We start from the raw sequence: 18,359 nt of genomic DNA, 5'->3' as shown, positions 1-18,359 counted from the left end.
CTACATGCAGCCCTCACTGTGTGCACATGCATTTCTGCTATCCAAAGGCTTGAGAAACTGATTTAAACTCACTGAACAGAGCCAGCAGTGAGGACTGTTTAATACGAATAATAATTCCAGTTAATGGGCAGTTGGGGTCTGAGGAACTAAGCTCAGACTATATGATCTAATGGTGCCTTCTAGCCTTAAAAATCTATTAATCTATTACATGGTTGGGGGCTTAGGCCATCTGAGTGTCTCAGGCTGCCTCCTTTTATTTGCTCCTCTGGTAGGAGATTTCAGTCCCTCCATAGCTGGGACGCATGCAAAAAGAGTATGGATTTATTTCATATAACCTGTTCCCAGCTGTCATTTTGCTGCTTCCCAGCCAACTACTCATACAGGGCTACATGCCACGTGTCTTGCAGCTGTCCTTACTGGCCGGAGTGGGCCCGCAGCAAGTTCAGCTCCCACTCTGCTGTATAGAGTACTTACCAACTCCACAGCCTGTCCCGTAACGCACTGCCTATGCAATGTTTCAGGGAGCAGCACAGTACTACCGTGATAATACTAAAGTCAATTCTATATCGCACAGTTTGTACTGGTGACCCCTTTCACACAGCAAGCTTTTGAGTGCGACCCCCCCCTTATAAATTAAAAACACTTTTTATATACTTAACACCATTATAAATGCTGGAGGCAAAGCGGGAGTTGGGGTGGAGGCTGACAGCTCGTGACCCCCCCACATTATAACCTTGTAACCCCCTGAGGGGTCATGACCCCCAGTTTGAGAACCCCAATATAGCACTTCAGACCTGCACATCTCAAAGTGCTCTACAAAGGTGGGTGAGCTCTGCTATCCCCATTACTCCAGAGAGGGTAACTGAGGCCCAGAGAAACTAAGTGTCTTGTTCAAGGTTAGGCAGTAAGTCAGTCCCTGAATTGGGAATAGATCCCAGTCTGCAGACTCTTAACACATAGGATTGCAGCTGTCTCTGTTACAGAAATAGTGTCTTCTGTTAGCCAGTAATTCCTCTCAGCAGTGATAAAAGGTCACTCTGGTACACCGTGGTTGAGGAGGATTTTACTGAACATGTAAATAATAGAAGCACTCCAAGACATTCCTTTTAGTTTTGGAGCAGTGCCTTACGCAGCGGTGGCTGGTGCCCAATGTAAGTGGGGGTGGGGGTCCATACCCTTCTCCCCCATCTGATTCCCACCTTTCCTAGAGCTTGACCAGATTTTCACACTGGAAAACCAGGAGACTGGTGGGGTGTTGAGGGAGAGTTATAGTGGAGGATGATAAACGGAGATACTTCACAGTGAAGGACATGGTGGAAGAACACTGGGTTCCCCTCTGTAGTTCCTTCAGTGCCTTCTCGTCTCACTGTCCCTCCACTCTAACCTTTTCCTGCCCGTTGCCCTCATGCCCACCCACATCCCTTCAGCCATACTCATCATCATCATCCCCCATTTCACCCCCACATGCCGCCTGCCCCATGCTCTTCCCTCCCAGCTCAGAACTCTCCACCCAGTCCCCTAGAGCCCCTTTTCTCCAGCTCAGCCTCCTCTTGTTCAGAAAGTCCCTAGTCCCAGCTCAAGCCCTGCTGCCCCATCCCATCTGACCCCACAGGGCTCAGCCCCTTCTCCCATGAGGAGGTAAAATCCACAACTCCTCAGGCTAGGACTCCCCCCTCCCCCCAACACAGAGAAACTCCCCACTGCTCAGAATCTCCCCTGGCTCAACTCTTCCCCCATCCCACCCAGGCTCTGAACCCAACCTCCTCTTATAATCCTCTGAATGCTCCAGGGACCATCTCACCCGTGCCTGTCTGCTCCATTCTTGTGAACGGGCAGGGAATTCAATTCCACGGCGCTGCCTTTTCACATGAGCAGAGCCAGCACGGAGTGGATGACATGACAGTTAAGTGCATGCCAGCCATCACAATATGCTTTGCTCCCTAGGTGTGCTCTTGAGGGTTCCCCAGTGGAAAAGCCAGGGGCAAAATTCCGGCCCCCTTAACATCAATGGGAGTTTTGCTTTTGATTTCAGTGGGGCCAGGATCTCACACCTGGATTTTAACAGCATTGCAGCCATTGGTAGGTAGGCGTGAAAGTTTTTTCAGTGGCAAGGCGACATTTTTGAAGAAGAAGCTCTGTGTAGCTTGAAGGCTAGTCTCTCTCACCAACAGAAGTTGGTCCAATGAAAGATATTACCCCACCCTGCCTTCTCTCTAATATGTTTTAACTCCTGTCTCCGCCAGCAGATGGCATTTGATTGTGCACTCCAAGGATGCTGAGCTGCGGTTAAGTAAGTGCAGTGGTGGTTAAACACATTACAATATAGTAGTGTTTTTATTCTGCTAACTCACTTAAGGGAAAACAAGATGCTTTCACTTTCTAATGGAGGCTGTTTCATTTTTGTAGGCTAGAGACATACAGCAACAGCAGATCTTGACTTCGACATATGAAGCGGGTAACAAAGAGGCCAGGCGCGCGTTGGCGTGTCAGGCTCCTTAATAAAGGGTTAGACTGGGGAAGATTCTCTGTTCTTTGGAAGAGGAGAAAGAAGCCTGAAAGCTTCGGTGGGAATTTACTGAAATTTCCCATAGCAGCTGGGGACTTGGAAAACATTACCTCTTGCTTGAAGCATTATATTAATAATGATGAATGATCATCACAGGCCCCTTGCATTCTACAGTGGTTAACTGCAAAATAAAGCGGAGGCAGGGGAGTGGAGGTAAAATGGATTAGCGGATGAGACAGCCTTTGGGGATTTCCTCTCTGCGTTTTCGTGTTAGCTTCTGGTTACCCAACCCGAACAAACGGCGCTGACCCAGACTCAGCCTCTAGATTAGTCAGAGAATTTCATAAGCTGTCCACTTGCATGCTGTGCCAGCTGCATGTACATGTCCCCTGGGATGGTAAACAGAGCCCAGCATACAGGTGCAGTTGCTGGCAATCTGAATGATTTGGGCTCCAAAGAGGATATTTTTCAGGACTATACACAACTCCTCTCCCTCCCTTCCCCTAGGGCGCCCACCTTTCAAAATGCAAAAACAGAATGCATGGCATTTAAAAAAGTAGGGGGAGAGGGAGTTATAGTATATGTACACATTTTATATTCTATATTTAATAATGGTAATTAAAAACTAAATATCAATTTGCCAATGTGTCTTGTTCTTCATTGGACTGCATCGCCAAAGCAGATTAGTTCCAGCTGTTTGGAAACCCGGGAGACGTGTAACAAGTCACATGCTACTGGGATGATAACGGAGGTCTTACATTGGCTACACCACGTGTCAGTCGTTCCGGGACTATGTCAGCATTGTGGATAGCGTGGCAGTGGCGGGGCTTTGCACTGCGCTGTAGTTGCTATGGTTTGACCCTTGCTAAGCGGTAAATTTGAACTGTGTCAAGGGGAATCAGGGACAAATGCTGTCCTGGAGTCATTCAGCCCAGGACTGGGACTTGAAATCTACATTTCGGGACTGCCCCGCCCAATTAGGGACCGGTGGTCACCCTACCCCCACTCCCACCCCCATACTATGCAGTTACATGGCAGTACCAATGACTGCCTAATTCTTTCTTTTGTAAAGCTGCAGCATAAAGGCCTGATCCAAGCCCACTGGAGGCCATGGAAAGGCTCTCGTGAACATCCCTGGACTCTGGATCAGGCCCTAAAGTTCTCATTTTATGCTGCAGTAATGTGCAGCAGAGGCCAAGGCGTGGCTGCGAAGGCAGAAGTAAATGAATGCTTTCAGAAGACATGCTTGCCCAGTGGAGCCTCACCAGAACAGAGCACCTGCTGCCCCCCAGGGGAGATACTCTACATAAAACAGTGCTGCCTCTCTCTGTGGCTGTCCTATGCTGGTCTGGGGGGGAGGGGAAGGGGGAGCTCATGTGCAAAGGATTTGGCAGTGACTATTCAGTACAAGATAAAAATGAAAGAGCTGGGGGGCGGGAGGGGAGGAAGTGACATAAAAGAGTACTCTGGCCTGATCCCAGTGTAGAAATCGGACGTGTTATCATGGAGATCACTTCCGATCCATCTCAGAAGCACAGAAATGTAACTCCAGCTCCAGGACCAACATTTCCAAGTCTTGAAGCACAAAAACGTACCCCATTAATTACAGGGGAGATTCTGTCCTCATCTGCAGATCTGAGTATCTGAACCAGGATTTGGCTCTAGGCTTCTAACAAGGCAGATTTATAGATATTTTCTGCACCTATCACCATTTTCCCTCTTAATTCCTTCTAATTCTTAAACACTTTACAAAACATAAATAAAACCAATAACACACAACACCGTAGATCATGTATTCAGTGAAGAGAAGGCTTCATTACATTCCCTTTGCAGTGCAATTTGACTTGCTGGGGAAAGCATAACCTTTTACCAACTTTAATCCTTCCAGTGATATTTTTGTATGTAGGCTCAGCCGTACTGTCAGAGGGCAGCCAGCACAAAGGGAAAGTTAAAAACAAACATATAAATCTCAGTCATTCAGAGGAAAGTGTATTTGATCCTTTTCTTCAATTTAGAAAGCAGTATTTTACCACAAAACAGAATCACAGCAGTTAGCTTCTGGAATTCCCTGCAGGGAAAAAAAAATCAATATCACTCTTTACTTGGTTCATTCCAATGATGTTATTCTCTTTCATTCACACGGTACGTCTGATCCTTTTCCAGTCCAGTCCAAGCCACAGAGGTTACAGGAGGTTGTGGAGATTGGCTCCTGCTGTGCAAATAGAGACGGGGGAAAATAATAATAAACCTCTAAAATTCTGTCCTCTGGTGAGTTGCACGGTTGGCCAAGCTGAATCAGAGGGGGAAGAGCTCATGCAAGCAACTTCCTTGCCTCACATGCTCCCTATCCTTGCCCTCTTTTACCACACTTACCAGCTACCCCGTGGCCATGCAGAAGACTACTCAGGACTGACATGGGCTATTTGACCATCCAGAGCGGAGATGGACCGGTGACTCCCCATTTTGCCTATGGGCTGTTCGAACAAGTTATCTAGGAGGTTACTAAACCTCTGCTGGAGAAGTTTGTGGGTGTTCACCTCCCCCAACTCAATTGCCTTTTGGGGATGGGGTAATGGGGCGTTCCAAACCCACTGGGTTCATTAATTGCCAATATCAATATCAAAAGAGCCTGGCCATTTTGTAAACAATAGCATTAGGGTTGCAAAGTTTTGGCTAATTTCTTGCTAAACATGACAGTGAAGAGCCAGCTGCCTTGTTTTCTGATTGTTACCTGGCTGAGGAGCGGTAGCAGAATTTTGGGGCCTTTCATAGACAGCAATAGTGACTTATTATCTGTCCCATTCCTAATGGTTCCTAACATTTTGATAGCTTTTTTGACTGCTGCTGCACCTTGAGCAGATGTTTTCGGAGAGCTATCCACAATGACTCCAGGATCTCTTTCTTCAGTGGTAACAGCTAATTTAGACCCCATCATTTTGGATGTATAATTGGGATTGTGTTTTCCAGTGTACATTGCTTTGAATTTATAAGCACTGAATTTCATCTGCTATTGTGTTGCCCAGTCACCCAGTCTAGTGAAATCCCTTTGTAACTCTTCATAGCCTGCTTTAGACTTAACTATCTTGAGTAGTTTGTAGATGATACAAAATTTTGCCACCTCACTGTTTACCCTTTTCCCAGTTCATTTATAATATGTTGAACAGTACTGGTCCCAGTATGGATCCCTGGGGGACACCACTACTGACCTCTCTCCATCCTGAAAATTGACCGTTTATTCCTACCCTTTGTTTCCTGTCTTTTATCAGTTCGTGATCAGCTTCCCCTTTGGAGGAGAAATCCATGACATGGAATCAAAGTTTTCCTAGTGTAACTTGTTTATTTAAATGATACATTCCAGTCCTTGAACAGAGGTGGTCACAAACAGCATGCAAGCAATCCCTTCTTCCAGAAATCGCAGCCTGAACTCCAACACCTGGTTCCTAGGAAGCCACTCCACCCCCAAAATTGACTCTGGAGAGATTAAAGCAAAGAGAAAATTCTCTTGTTGTTTGCTGCTGCTCACCCAAAAGAATATCCATCATAATGCTAACAACAATTCAGCATTTCTTCAAAACTGAACACTGCTCATACCCTAAAAGTGTTTTTTGCAGGGTTATGTGTAGCAGTGCCACCTGGTGAGTTCTGCAATAACATTATGTAATCATGTACAAATAAGGGCAGATCCAGCAAAATACGCCTGGCCTTTTGGGCTCAGGAAGGCTGCAGCTTCCTGCTCCGTGGTACATTGACCTATTCAGAGAATAGGTCAGCCTACTCCAGAAGAGCTCCAGCTCAGCAGTGCAAATTGCAATGCCGCAAAGGAGTTGAAAATCTCCTACAAATTATCTCTCCTCCCTCCCACTTCACAGTGGTAGAGCATACTTGGCAGTCTCTCGCTCTAAGAAATGAGACCACAATCCAGAAAAGCATTTAAGTATGAGTTTAGATTTAAGCATGCCCATTGTCAATTGACTGCAGTGAGACTATTCACATGTTTAAAGTTATGCACATGCTTAAATGCTTTGCTGGATCAGAACCTCAGATTCCACCACATGTTGCCCAGGGTTTCCTGTGGCTTTCCCTGTGGCTTCCCTGCAGTGTTGTTTTTGCTTTAGAAGTTGCGTTTTAATTTAGAACAGAACAGTAATTAGAGCTGCAAAATATCTTCTCCACTTCCTGTTTCGCACAAGGCACCCCCTTACCCTTTCACCTGCCATGGTCTTCCTAAAGGGGAAAGGAGCATATCAGTCAGCCTCCTGAGTCAGCCTCCTGAGGTCCGCTGACCTATTACGTCTCTGGCTGCCATTCTGCAAAACATGAGCACAATCATCATTTCCCTGCGTTTCCACAACAGCAGCAGACAGTGAAGAAAGTCTAAGGACACTGTTGCTTCTGTACGGCGTAGGGTGCGACGCACTGGGCAGTGTCGTTGTCAAGCTTCCTTTTCCACTCTGAATTTTAGGGTACAGATGTGGGGACCTGCATGAAAGACCCCCTAAGCTTTTTCTTACCAGCTTAGGTTAAAAACTTCCCCAAGGTACAAACTTCCCCTTGACCTTGAATCCTATGCTGCCACCACCAAGCGTGTTAAACAAAGAACAGGGAAAGAGCCCCCTTGGAGACGTCTTCCCCCAAAATATCCCCCCAAGCCCTACACCCCCTTTCCTGGGGAAGGCTTGATAAAAATCCTCACCAATTGGTACAGGTGAACACAGACCCAAACCCTTGGATCTTAAGAACAATCAGGTTCTTAAAAGAAGAATTTTAATAAAGAAAAGGTAAAAGAATCACCTCTGTAAAATCAGGATGGTAAATACCTTACAGGGTAATCAGATTCAAAACATAGAGAATCCCTCTAGGCAAAACCTTAAGTTACAAAAAGACACAAAAACAGGAATATACATTCCATTCTGCACAGCCATTTTACCAGCCATTAAACAAAAGGAAATCTAACGCATTTCTAGCTAGATTATTTACTAGCAGAAGTTCTGAGACTGCATTCCTGATCTGTTCCTGGCAAAAGCATCACACAGACAGACAGACCCTTTGTTTCCCCCCCTCCAGCTTTGAAAGTATCTTGTGTCCTCATTGGTCATTTTGGTCAGGTGCCAGTGAGGTTATCTTAGCTTCTTAACCCTTTACAGGTGAAAAGGTTTTGCCTCTAGCCAGGAGGGATTTTATAGCACTGTATACAGAAAGGTGGTTACCCTTCCCTTTATTTTTATGACAGTTGTGTTCCAGGAGTTGCAATTCAGCCGACAGTGATGAAATGTACAGAACGATAGGCCCTGATTCACCGCTGCATTACGACTCTGGGTGATCCCACTGGTTTCAATGGCTATAGACCGTCACACAACCGGAGTAACACAGTAGAGAGGCAGATCCATAACGTTTTCTCAAGAACACGAATATGCAGGTGGTGTGCAATACAGACCTATAAGCTGAACAGTGATTTCACTAACTATCTAGGGCACTCCTGGGACTACCAAATCTTTGCAAAGTCATCAGTTCACCAAGAACTACACTGTGCCCAGCCTCATGCTTCAGGATGTAAATAAATTCCCTCAGAGGGCTAGGAAGGAACACTTTCCTACCAGAAATTCCCAGCGACTATTAGAATCTGTTGACTCTCACAACTGGTTTCTACTGGAGGCTAGATGGGGTGGTAACCAGTAATGGCTATCAAGGGTGGGATTTGCCAGAGCATATAAAGGAGTTAGACACCCAACTCCTGTTGACTAGTGCTGGTCAGAAAGTTTCCAGTGAAACTTCTCCTCTGGAAAGTTAATTTTCATTTAACTGAAAACTCTGCCACGGGAAGTGACTGCTTTCCTTGAAAACTTTATTTTTCACTGAAGAAAAAAAAGAAGAAGAAGAAGAAGAAGAATTTGGCACCAAAGTGAGAAGGTTTGATTTTCAGTTTTTCATTTCAGTCCATTTTCATCTAAATTTTCTGCAGTGGAAACAATCCATTTCCCTACCAGCTCCATTAGGGACTTTCATTGGGACTCGGGCACGTTTGTTTCTTACGCCCTTTTGAAAATTCCAGCCCTAATGCATAAAAGAAAAAATGTTTGCATGATTTCATTTCAGCACTATGGATTTGCCTGGGTTAGGAAAGAGGGTTGAGGCTAGGTCAGGGATAGTGATGGAACCCTGTTGTAACAAGCACCTTTAGTGTAGACGCAGGTTAACACCATTTACCCAAATTTTACTGGTCAAGGTCAATCCTGGGGAAAAGGCTGTGGTTATATATGTGCCAAGTGGATGTACAAAGCTACCATACTTTACATTCACTTTGCATAGGTGCAAATGATTACTCATGGTGTCAGAGAGAGGAGGAAAAAGCCCAGAAAAGAAAGACTTACAAGACAGCTGCCAATTACTCCCTAGGTATAATTAGAGCTGAGTGAATAATTGACTTTTTTGCCATGGGGGGCTCAACCAAAAAATCCTCCCACAATTTTGGTTTCAAGGAGAAACTAATTTTGAGGGGGTTTCTCATGAAAACAAAAATAAAAATTAATGATGGATCAAAGACACACAGAAAAGAAAAAAAAAACTAAAAAATTCAGGTTTTTGTTTCAGCTGGTATTTTGATCCAAGATCAAGATTTTTTGGAAGACTGTTTCATTTTGGGGGGGGTTCATCCCTTAAAAATATCGCTAAACTTCACAACAATATGTCATTTACAAGCAAAACGTTGAAATATTTAATTTGAAAATGGTTTTGACATTAAAAAAAATCCTTTTCTTCCCACCAAAACTATTCACCCAATTTAACCCAGATTCCCAGTACTTTTGGTGCCCTGAAATTTTTTTTGCCCAGCTCAATACTTCACCCAAAAGGGGCACAGTTTACTCATAATCTTTGTCATCCTTCCAGATTCTCTCTGTTTGCTTTTAAAGGGAACATTGCCATAATGTACTTAAAACATGCCTGTATTCAGAAAAAAAAACCTCATTGGGAGAAAAACCCCATCAGCATTTGGCAACAGATCTTCCAGAAAGGAAGGATACAATCATCTGTGCTGCTTTCATACTTGAAGAGTTTTCAGCAGCAAAGGGGCAGAATGTGGCTCTAAGACAGAGCAGGTCAACATCTTTAGTTCAACTTTCCCCAAAATGCCTTTTTTTAAAAAAAAACAACAAAAAAGTTATTGATTAAATAAACATTTTTCATTTTCAGATTCCGATTTTTCTGTAATTTGTCCCCCCCCATTCCTCCCCATTTTTAATGGCAAAATGAGGTGGGGGGGGGCAGAGGGGCAGAACAAAAACTAAAATCTGAACATTAAAACAAAAATTCATTTTTTGGGAGGGGGGGAGGAAATCCGTAAAAAAAAAAGTCACAATTTTTTTAAGCTGAAAAATTATTCTTTTGAAACCTACCTGATGAAAGTGATTTCAAAATTTTCTCAGGAAAAGGATGGCATTTTCCAACCAGCTCAACTGGAAAAGACGAAACAAAGTGTGAGATTCTACACCTACTCCTTGCTCCTCAGTTGAACAGCTGCAGAGCACCAAAGTTTCTATGGGCGTTGGCTTTCCCTTTAATCATAATTTTTTGTTCTGCTCATGTTCAGTTTCAACTAACTCAAACCACCATAGGCATCTGATCATGTGGATTTCCCAGTCTGATTTGGGGGTTTTCGCCTTCTGCAGCATGGCGGTGCAGGCATGGGCAGCAGGTAGCAAAGGCTGGGGGAGGCTGAGCCTCCCCAAACAGCCAGGCGTGGCCCCGTCCACACTCCACACTCAGGCCCTGCACCCCCGCTTCCTGCTTGGCATGGCTCCAGTCTCCCTGTGGGTGGCCTGCCCTCCTGGCGCTCTGGGTCTGGGGCCCTGCCGCCGTCCTGGCACTGGGGGCCCTAGCCTGGGCCGGGGGCCAGCAGCCATGGGAGGGAGGGGGGCGTGGAAGGGGCAGGCCCTTGGGCAGAAGGGGTTAGGCTAGGGGCTAACCTCCCCCAGCCAGTGGTTCACGTGCCGCCCATGGGTCCAGGGGACTTACCAGGATTATCTGGGTGTATCTCATTTAATAATTTCCCTGTCACTGTGAGGCCTCGGGCACTGGTGCACTTCCGTTCCTCCTATTCTCTGCCTGTGGCAAGACAGCCTAGACTCCTGTGGGCTGTAATACTTGGTTTAATTTCGGTTATTGGATTTAGTGTGTGGGTGCTGGGTGGTACTGGAGGCCAGTGATCATGGGCGGCGCATGAACCGCTGGCTGGGGGACGCTAGCCCCCAGTCCCACCCCTTCCATCCAAGGCTCTGCCCCTTCTGTTTGCCCTGGAAGCCAGCTCCCCACCCCACCCCCATGGCTGCCAGCCCCCACCCCAGGCTGGCTATTGCTCACAGCGCCCCCAGGAAAGGCGAGTGGCCTGGCCCTAACCCCTGGAGCCCAGCCGAAGCAGAGCCCTGAGGGCAGAGTGTGAGCGGGACCACTCCTGGCTGTTTGTGGATGCTCAGCCTCCCCTACCCGCCACCCATGCCTGTGATACACAGGAGGTCAGACTAGATCATCTGGTGAACCCTTCCGGCCTTCAACTCTATGACATGCACAGAAACATTTCCCCCAGATGTACTTCTTTCCCCTTTGTGAGGCTTGATTAAAAGCAGTCTCTCAATCATACTGCAGTGCAGTTTACAAAGTTATAGTAACACACTGCCGGCTGTCAACTGTGATAACAAAAGAGGGACCTTTAATTTTTTTCATCTGAGTCATCTCAAACTGAGTCATCTAAAACGGTCATAAATTTTATATCAAAGGAGTGCCGATAGGGAATATTTCCAATAATTTTCCCTGACCTCTGGTTGCTTGATGAGACTATGTCAAGGTTTTTTTGGTTTGATTTTAAAATAAGATTCTTAACTTTTGAATGCAGATGGGTTATACACAGACAAGCATGACAGATTTTTTTTGTCTTTTTTGAAAAGCCACAGAAATCCCCAGTTACGATGCTGTACCTAGACAGCCGAAAAGGAAATCCCAACCCTTTTTTATACAGAAATGTGGGCCAGTTTAGGAACACTACAGAAGCCCGTCCAAGTCAAACTTTCACCTGTCTTGGAACATTTTAGAACTACAATGAAAAAATATTAAGTCATTTCAGCATGACTGACCACAAGAAGGAAATAGCACAAGAATCTCTGCTCATTTTTGGCTTTCTTCCTGAGGAGCTTGTAGAATGGACCAAACACAGGGTTCAGCAGCTTGGCCATACTGAGGATGATGAAATCAGCCTCGTATAGAAGCACGTTTGAGAATCGAGGGTGCTGCCTTCTGAACCAAATGCTGAAAAGAGGGTTTTAGGATTTTCAGGTCTGATCCAAAGCCCACTGAAGTCAGTGGGGAAAAAAAAAAAAAGACTCCCCTAAACAGGTGTTGCGTGTAGTGAGCAGAGTTTGGTAAAAATTCATACATAAAAGACCGAGCCCTATGCCTGACCTGCCAGGTTTCTATTCCAGAAGAGAACATGCAACACTGAAGAAACCTGGCCCATGTTTCTGAAGACATTTGAAGCGTTTAGAACCAGTTTGCCCAATGCTTCATACTCTAAATATTGGGCTCAATCCTGCACAATTAACTCAGTGGCAGAACTCCCACTGGGCCTGATTCTCCAGTGCCATACCTCTCGTGTAGTTATTTATACCTCTGCCAAGTCGGTACAATATGCTGCCAAATCATCATTCTCTGTTCACGTATGCCAGTGCTTGTGTTTCACCCCTGTTTTATAAAGGATTATATAAGGGGCACGGGAATGGAGAATCAGGCCCATTCCCTTTAGCAGTGCAGAATCAAGTGCTAAGCGTCTTCTGGGAGATATGCAGCGCATGCAGCTCCCACTCTTTGCTTCCTAGGAGGCGGTCAGCATTGTGGACGATAAGGCTCATTCACAAGAGGCCCTAGAAGTCCCAAGACTACTTCTAGTCCCAATGCCTATTGCTACAAGGGGGTCTCTCTTCAGTTCTCTAGCAGTCCCTCTGTAACGTGGGACTTCGGTGCTGCCATGGTTCCTGCTGGGAATAGCTGCTATTGAAAGACAGCTGTCGTTATGAGAAAACAAAGTTATTAAAAGCCAGGATATTCAGGACAAAGAATGACATTCTCCCCTGAACTCAGATGTCTTCTGACTTTGTTGCAAGACAGAGGAAGAGACACTGGGGCAGGGGGAGACCTCAGACAACTGAGGAAACGTAAAGCCAACATGGCAAAAAGAGAGAGAGATTCTCATTTACATAGATACCAATGTAATTAATGCCTGCTTTATAGCCCCTTTAGGCTGCCAGAGCAGCGTAAAGGGGACTTAGTACAATGGACAATCTGGCCCAGAGCGACTAGTGAAGATTCCATACTGTGCCACGCGATCAGAGGAAAGAGTGATGTGACCGGGTGCTCAGCTCACCGCTGGCTGCCGCCGCCTCCCAACGGGTCTGAGGATTAGCTCTGCCAGGCCAATGCCCCTTCCAGCAGTCGCACTCCATCGCTGTCTCCTCCTCTCTCAGCCTCCTCATCGTGACTCGGCCCTCTGGCCAGGTCACTGCGTGGTTTCCCCTTCTGGGAATCCCAGAGTCCTTCTGCACAAACAGTCTCACTCCGGCAGTCTCCTCCAGCACTGCCCTGATGGTGTCACTTCCGCAGGGGCTACTAGAGGAACCCCGGCCCACACTCTACTCTGGGTTGCACCTCAGGGACCCTCTCGTCCGCAGCCAAGGTCTATTGATTCCCTCCTGAATCTTGCTGCCTTTTCCTGAGCCTCTTCTGTACCTTCTGGCTCTCCCCACTCCTCTGAGTTTGCCAGCCCAAACTTCCTCCTCACAGGGATTAACCGTAGGCTACCTGCCTCTACAGCCCCAACCACATTCCCGGGGAGAGGGGAGCATAGGTGGCGAGTTATATGGGTCCATGGTGACCATGCTCCAGCAATATTCAGGAATGTGGGCCCAGCTCCACCAATGTTTGGGCTTAAATTTTCAGAGCCATCCTGTCCATAGGATGGACTGGGGCAACCGCCCAGGGCCCCACACTCTGTGTGGCCCCACGCTTCACAGGGACCCGGGGTCCAGGGCAGCCTGGGGGGTTAGCGGGGGAGCTGGCACTGGCAGGAGCAAGTGACCCACCCCGCCTCTTCCTGCCCCTGCTCTGCCCCCACCCTCCTTTTCCCCCAAGCTCCAGCCCTTGCCCCACCTCTTTCCGTCTTCTGCCTCCTCCCCTGAGCAATGCCGGGAGCTGTGCGTGTGGGGCAGGGTGGAGGGGACTGGGGCCAGGTTGCTTGCTGCTGCCCGCACCAGCCCCCCTGCTAACTCCCCAGGCTGCCCTGGACCCCATGTCCCCCTGAAGCATGGGGCCCCCCAAAGCACGGGGTCTGGGGCAATTGCCCCAGTCCCTCCTGTAGATGGGATGGCTCTGCTTGGACCTGTTTGGGACACCACCAAAAATTATACAAACCTGGCGCCTATGGAAGGGAGGTGACGGCAGACTACTTCCCTGCAGCGCCCCTCTGCTGCCAGCTTCCTGGCTTTCTAAACCCAGCCCAGCCCCTCCCGCAGCTGGACTCCCTCAGCCAATTAGCCCTTAGTGCTTCCTGGCTTTCCTCCACCTAGAACAGCGGTTCTCACCCAGGGGTCTGCAGCCCACTTGAGGGGGGAGGTGGGTGAGCAGCTTTAATGGGGTCTGCCAAAATAAACCGGACTTTGGCCCCAGGTGGCAGGGCTGAGAGAGGGAGGATGGACCACCTCCACCCCCGGATCACCTCAGCGGGCCACCCAGCCTGTGCATCAGCACCAGCAACGAGCTCCCCCCGAGTAAGTAAAACAAAAATAATAGTTCTGTTTATTTTTGCACTTATGTTATCCTTTTCTTTTTTATATTCTAGATGTGTGCGCTTGTGTTTAACTGTATAACTATCAATCGAATACAGCTTTTAATCTACTGGGTATGTAGGAAACCAGTTGTTGGGGCAAAGGTGGGCCATGCAGTTTTTAGAGCATGGGGTGGGGACTAAAGGAAAAGATTGAGAACCCCTGGCTGAAAGGTTAACTGGCCTAATTTACCCTCCAGGCCTTGTGTAGAGTGGACTCCCTATCCCAAGGGGTCTCCATCACTGCAATAGGCCCAGCTGCAAGAGTTTTATAATCCATGTGCTGTTAACATGTTAACAATAAAGATTCATCATTCCAAGAATTTCCTATTGGGAAATTAAACTTGGATTCTCAGTTAGCCTGTTTTGGAAGTTAACACAGGCTAGACCTCTTTGAACTAGGCCCTTTGAAGTCAGAGTCCAATTGGCTGAATACAGTTTAGTTATTATGGGTCTGATTCTCATTTACATAGGTGCCTTTTTACATGTCTCTGGCAGTGTAAAGGCCCTTTACAGGTGGGTGTAAATGTAATTGACTTGTTGGTTAGATTTGCTGTGAGCAGGTTTAATGGGCACCCTATTAAAATAACCTACAACTATGGGAGTTTTGCCTACATAAGGGGCTCCCAACATTTCTGACATGGGTGATGGACATATTCTTTAAAAAATCCCCCTTGTGCATGACAAGAATATTGAGGTGATGTAATATTGAGAGTAAATTTTACTTCTCAGGACACAGGAACATCAACAGTATTTGTTTGCATTCATTTTGATTAAAATGAGTAAGAGAAAATCCTGCCCATTTTCCCTATAAATGGATGCATGGATGTGCACCACGTGATGATCACACTCGTTAGCATGGATGCTTATCCCAGAAAATAAGACGCCAAAGTATATTCTCATTCTCTGTGAAAACTCCGACTATAGAGGGGGTGCTACCGCTATATCCGGGGCATCTATCAAGTGAGAGCTGCAATCGTGCCCACATTTAGTACAGGCCTTTCCTCCGACCTGAATGGGTGCCTTGTCACCGGTTAGAACAGAGGCCACAGACAAAATGGAAGTGCACCAAGCCACAAGTGGTTTACTTGAAAGAGTTCTCAACTATGTGGCCAGGAAGAACAAACAAGTTCTCCCATGATACACAGCAAAAGAATTCACAGAGCAGCTCAGCTGACTACAGTGCTGAGAACCGTGCGACGGGCCCCCAGAAATCTTAGAGCCACACACTCGTAGAGCTGGGTAAATAGCTGATTTGAGTTGACCGGCAATTCGGGGGGGATTGATCTGAAGTGAGTTTTTTTAAATTTTTGGTGAATAAAAAAAAAAACAAAAAACACACTTTTGGGGTCAAATGAAATGTTTTGTTTTGATTTTGAGGGATTTTTTAAAAACTTTAAACATTTTAAAAATAAAATTAAAAGGAAATTTCAAAACAAAGTCATTTCAAATTGAAAAATCCAAATGCTTCTTTCAGAAAGCATCAAAACAAAGTTAGGTTTTCGGGAATTGTTTCAGGTTTTCCTGGCTGAAACAATTCAGCAACATCAACGTACCCTGGGGAAGTATTTCTATGTTGCTACATTGGCATTTTTTGCCAAAAACAGTTTCAATCAAAAAATTTCACCCAGCTCTACACCACGAGTGAGTACAGCATCAGTGTGGACACAGCAACTTGAGTGTCAGTTTGAGGGGAAGCAGCTGCATTGCAAAATAACAGGAGAAAAATAACTCCAATGATCCACATTCCAGTTAAGTCTGCAGGGAAAGACATACCCTTGGGGGTAGATTTTCACTGTCACCCAGTTTCCTCCCACTCTACTCACTCCTGAGGTCATGTGTCACACTTGAGGTTTAGCATCACAGAAAACAGTGAATTTGGTCAAGGGGCATGGCATGGCAATGAGCTGTCCCAGCTCTAAGCAAAGGTTAAATGCAGAAGAACTGGGTGGTAACGGCAAATGAAAACGTTTTTAATCCTCTTGATATGAAAGCAGATGTACGTGAGCGGGGGTGGATCCCTAACCATGATGACAGAGGCTCTGACTCATACACCACTAGGCAGATTACTTTTATATTTTTATTTATAAAATTGTTACATTTATATTAGTTCTTCTATTGAGGGAGTTACAATGTGTATCAGCTGACAGCTCTGCCATTTCATTGTGGTTTTGAGCACATATAGAAGTTGCCTAGAGAAATGACAGACTGACATCTTGCTCAGCTAACAGGCAGCTCTAGAATTTCATTTGAGGGAAAAGGACCAAATATACAAATCATTAGGTGCTCAATCCAAAACATACTTACGTCAATGGGAACACTCCCACTGACTTCAATGGAGTTTGAATCAGGCCTTAGAGAAGTAACGTTTGAAATCCAGTTCACCCATGTGCCTCCCAAAAGGGATTGCTAGATTAATTATCTGATGACTGCATACAACTACAAACACTAATCATCAGTGCCATAGCATGAGGGGGAAACCAAGTGAGATAGCAAAAGAAGAGAAAAAACACACAGCAGAAGAAAAACATCTTCTACAATAGAAGAGGCCATGTAAGTTAACACAACACCATTGAAGACAAGAGAGCTATACCAGTGAGGATCTGGGACCTGTACTGTGCATCTTTTGTTTCTCATACTGCCATCCTAATCCATTTTAGAAAAATAATGAGCATTGTGGACAGGTGCCATCCCAGGACCTCCTTGCCTCAGTTTCCCTTTGAGCTCCCAGAAATAACCCACTCACAGCAAGAGTCTTTAGAACAGTATTCCCCCTCTCCTAGGATCTAATTGATTCAGCATAGTTTAGCTCCCAAAGCAAGCTCCTTTTCGATCAGTGTTCCTATAGCCTGCCTTTGGGAATTGAATGGTTCAAGTTCTGATCTCCCAGCCCACAAACTCACTCCTGTAGATGAGATTCTCACAACCCTCTTCCTATGCTCTTAGCAGCTCTTGCTGGCCTGGGCTTGAAGCCTCATTTTGAGAGGCTCACAGAATCATCCCACCACTCCCTTAATCTTCCCAGCTGGGTGTAATAACCTCAAACCTCTGTCTGGATTGGCTGGCAGAGAGAGGAGGCTTGCTCCACCCAGGCTCCTGGGCCCTTAAAGGAACAGTAATCTGAGTTTTTCCCATACCTTCCCCCTACCAGACATGAACTGTTCCTCAGGGACCAACTTCTTTTGTTCTAGTGACTACTTCATTTACGTCCCAGGACACGCAGCGGGATGACTGGCCTCTCAAACTACCTCCTCTGGCCATAAAAGACCAGTGCCCCATTACAGGAATATGCTTCAGATGTAACAGGGGTGGCTGATGTATAACCGTACCTACAATGGATACAGGTGTTGAACTTGTCTGCGCCCCAGTATTTTGGGGGATATGGAGAAGGAAAGCTTCAAATCTTGCACATTCAGGGAGGTCAGACTATTATTCCTTCTCGCGATCTCTCTGCTGACTCTAACATCCTCTGAGACATAAGTGAGAACAGCAGATTCCTAACCTGGGAAGTTCTCTGGGTTCATCTTTAAAAAACATTAATTCTTGTCTTCCTAGCAATCTGGATCCTTCCTTCGGTCACATTGTCACAAGTAGCACTGTAGCCCAGTGGGCTAGTTTGCCTTTATTATATTTATTGCTTTGCATTATATTCAGCAGTAATGCAAGAAACCTACAGGCCTGTATTCTGTAAGACATTAGCTTCAGCAAGTTAGCATAAGGCTTGAAACCTATAAACTTTGAACAGATAAACTTTGCACAGATAAATGGTCCAATGGAAAACCGCAAGTATTTGGGGAGCTGAAAATAGAGTTTAAGGGGAAGTTCTGACATAAATAATTCAACCACAGAAGTGTCCTGGCAACGAACTGGTTACAGGTACATGGGATATATTTAAGGCTAGCCTGCTTGCTTATATATCTTTTCTTGTAAGTTTCTTATTTTCTTATGGGTTTGATTATTTTATTATAATAGGTTTATAGGTCTATATTAGAG

At 46.0% G+C, this 18,359-nt stretch overlaps 1 protein-coding gene and 1 long non-coding RNA gene across 5 annotated transcripts in view; one reads left to right on the top strand and one right to left on the bottom strand.

Annotated features, from left to right (window-relative positions):
* Nucleotides 1-18,359, top strand: part of LOC125633352 (somatostatin receptor type 4) — a 138,731-nt gene that overhangs the window by 19,549 nt on the left and 100,823 nt on the right. Inside the window, exon 2 of one of the 2 annotated variants that reach the window (XM_075127258.1) lies at nt 2,407-3,088. The exons of the other annotated variant lie outside the window; for it this stretch is intronic. The gene's annotated coding sequence lies outside the window, so the exon portion shown is untranslated. Of the gene's footprint in view, nt 1-2,406; nt 3,089-18,359 lie in introns of those variants that run through there. 2 annotated transcript variants of the gene reach the window in all.
* Nucleotides 4,394-9,960, bottom strand: LOC142071469 (uncharacterized). Of its 3 annotated transcripts, none has more exons than XR_012667501.1 (3): nt 9,898-9,960; nt 6,709-6,813; nt 4,394-4,718 (listed from the first exon to the last, which is right to left on the bottom strand). It is a non-coding gene; the product is annotated as an uncharacterized LOC142071469 (long non-coding RNA). The 3 variants fall into 3 exon arrangements; XR_012667502.1 differs by having other exon boundaries at nt 4,394-4,715; XR_012667503.1 differs by lacking the exon at nt 4,394-4,718 and adding an exon at nt 5,824-5,977.

This window comes from Caretta caretta, chromosome 3, assembly GCF_965140235.1.
Source record: "Caretta caretta isolate rCarCar2 chromosome 3, rCarCar1.hap1, whole genome shotgun sequence".
NCBI lineage: Eukaryota > Metazoa > Chordata > Testudines > Cheloniidae > Caretta > Caretta caretta.
Note: the sequence above shows the minus strand (reverse complement) of the source record. Positions and strands in the feature narration are given on the sequence as shown.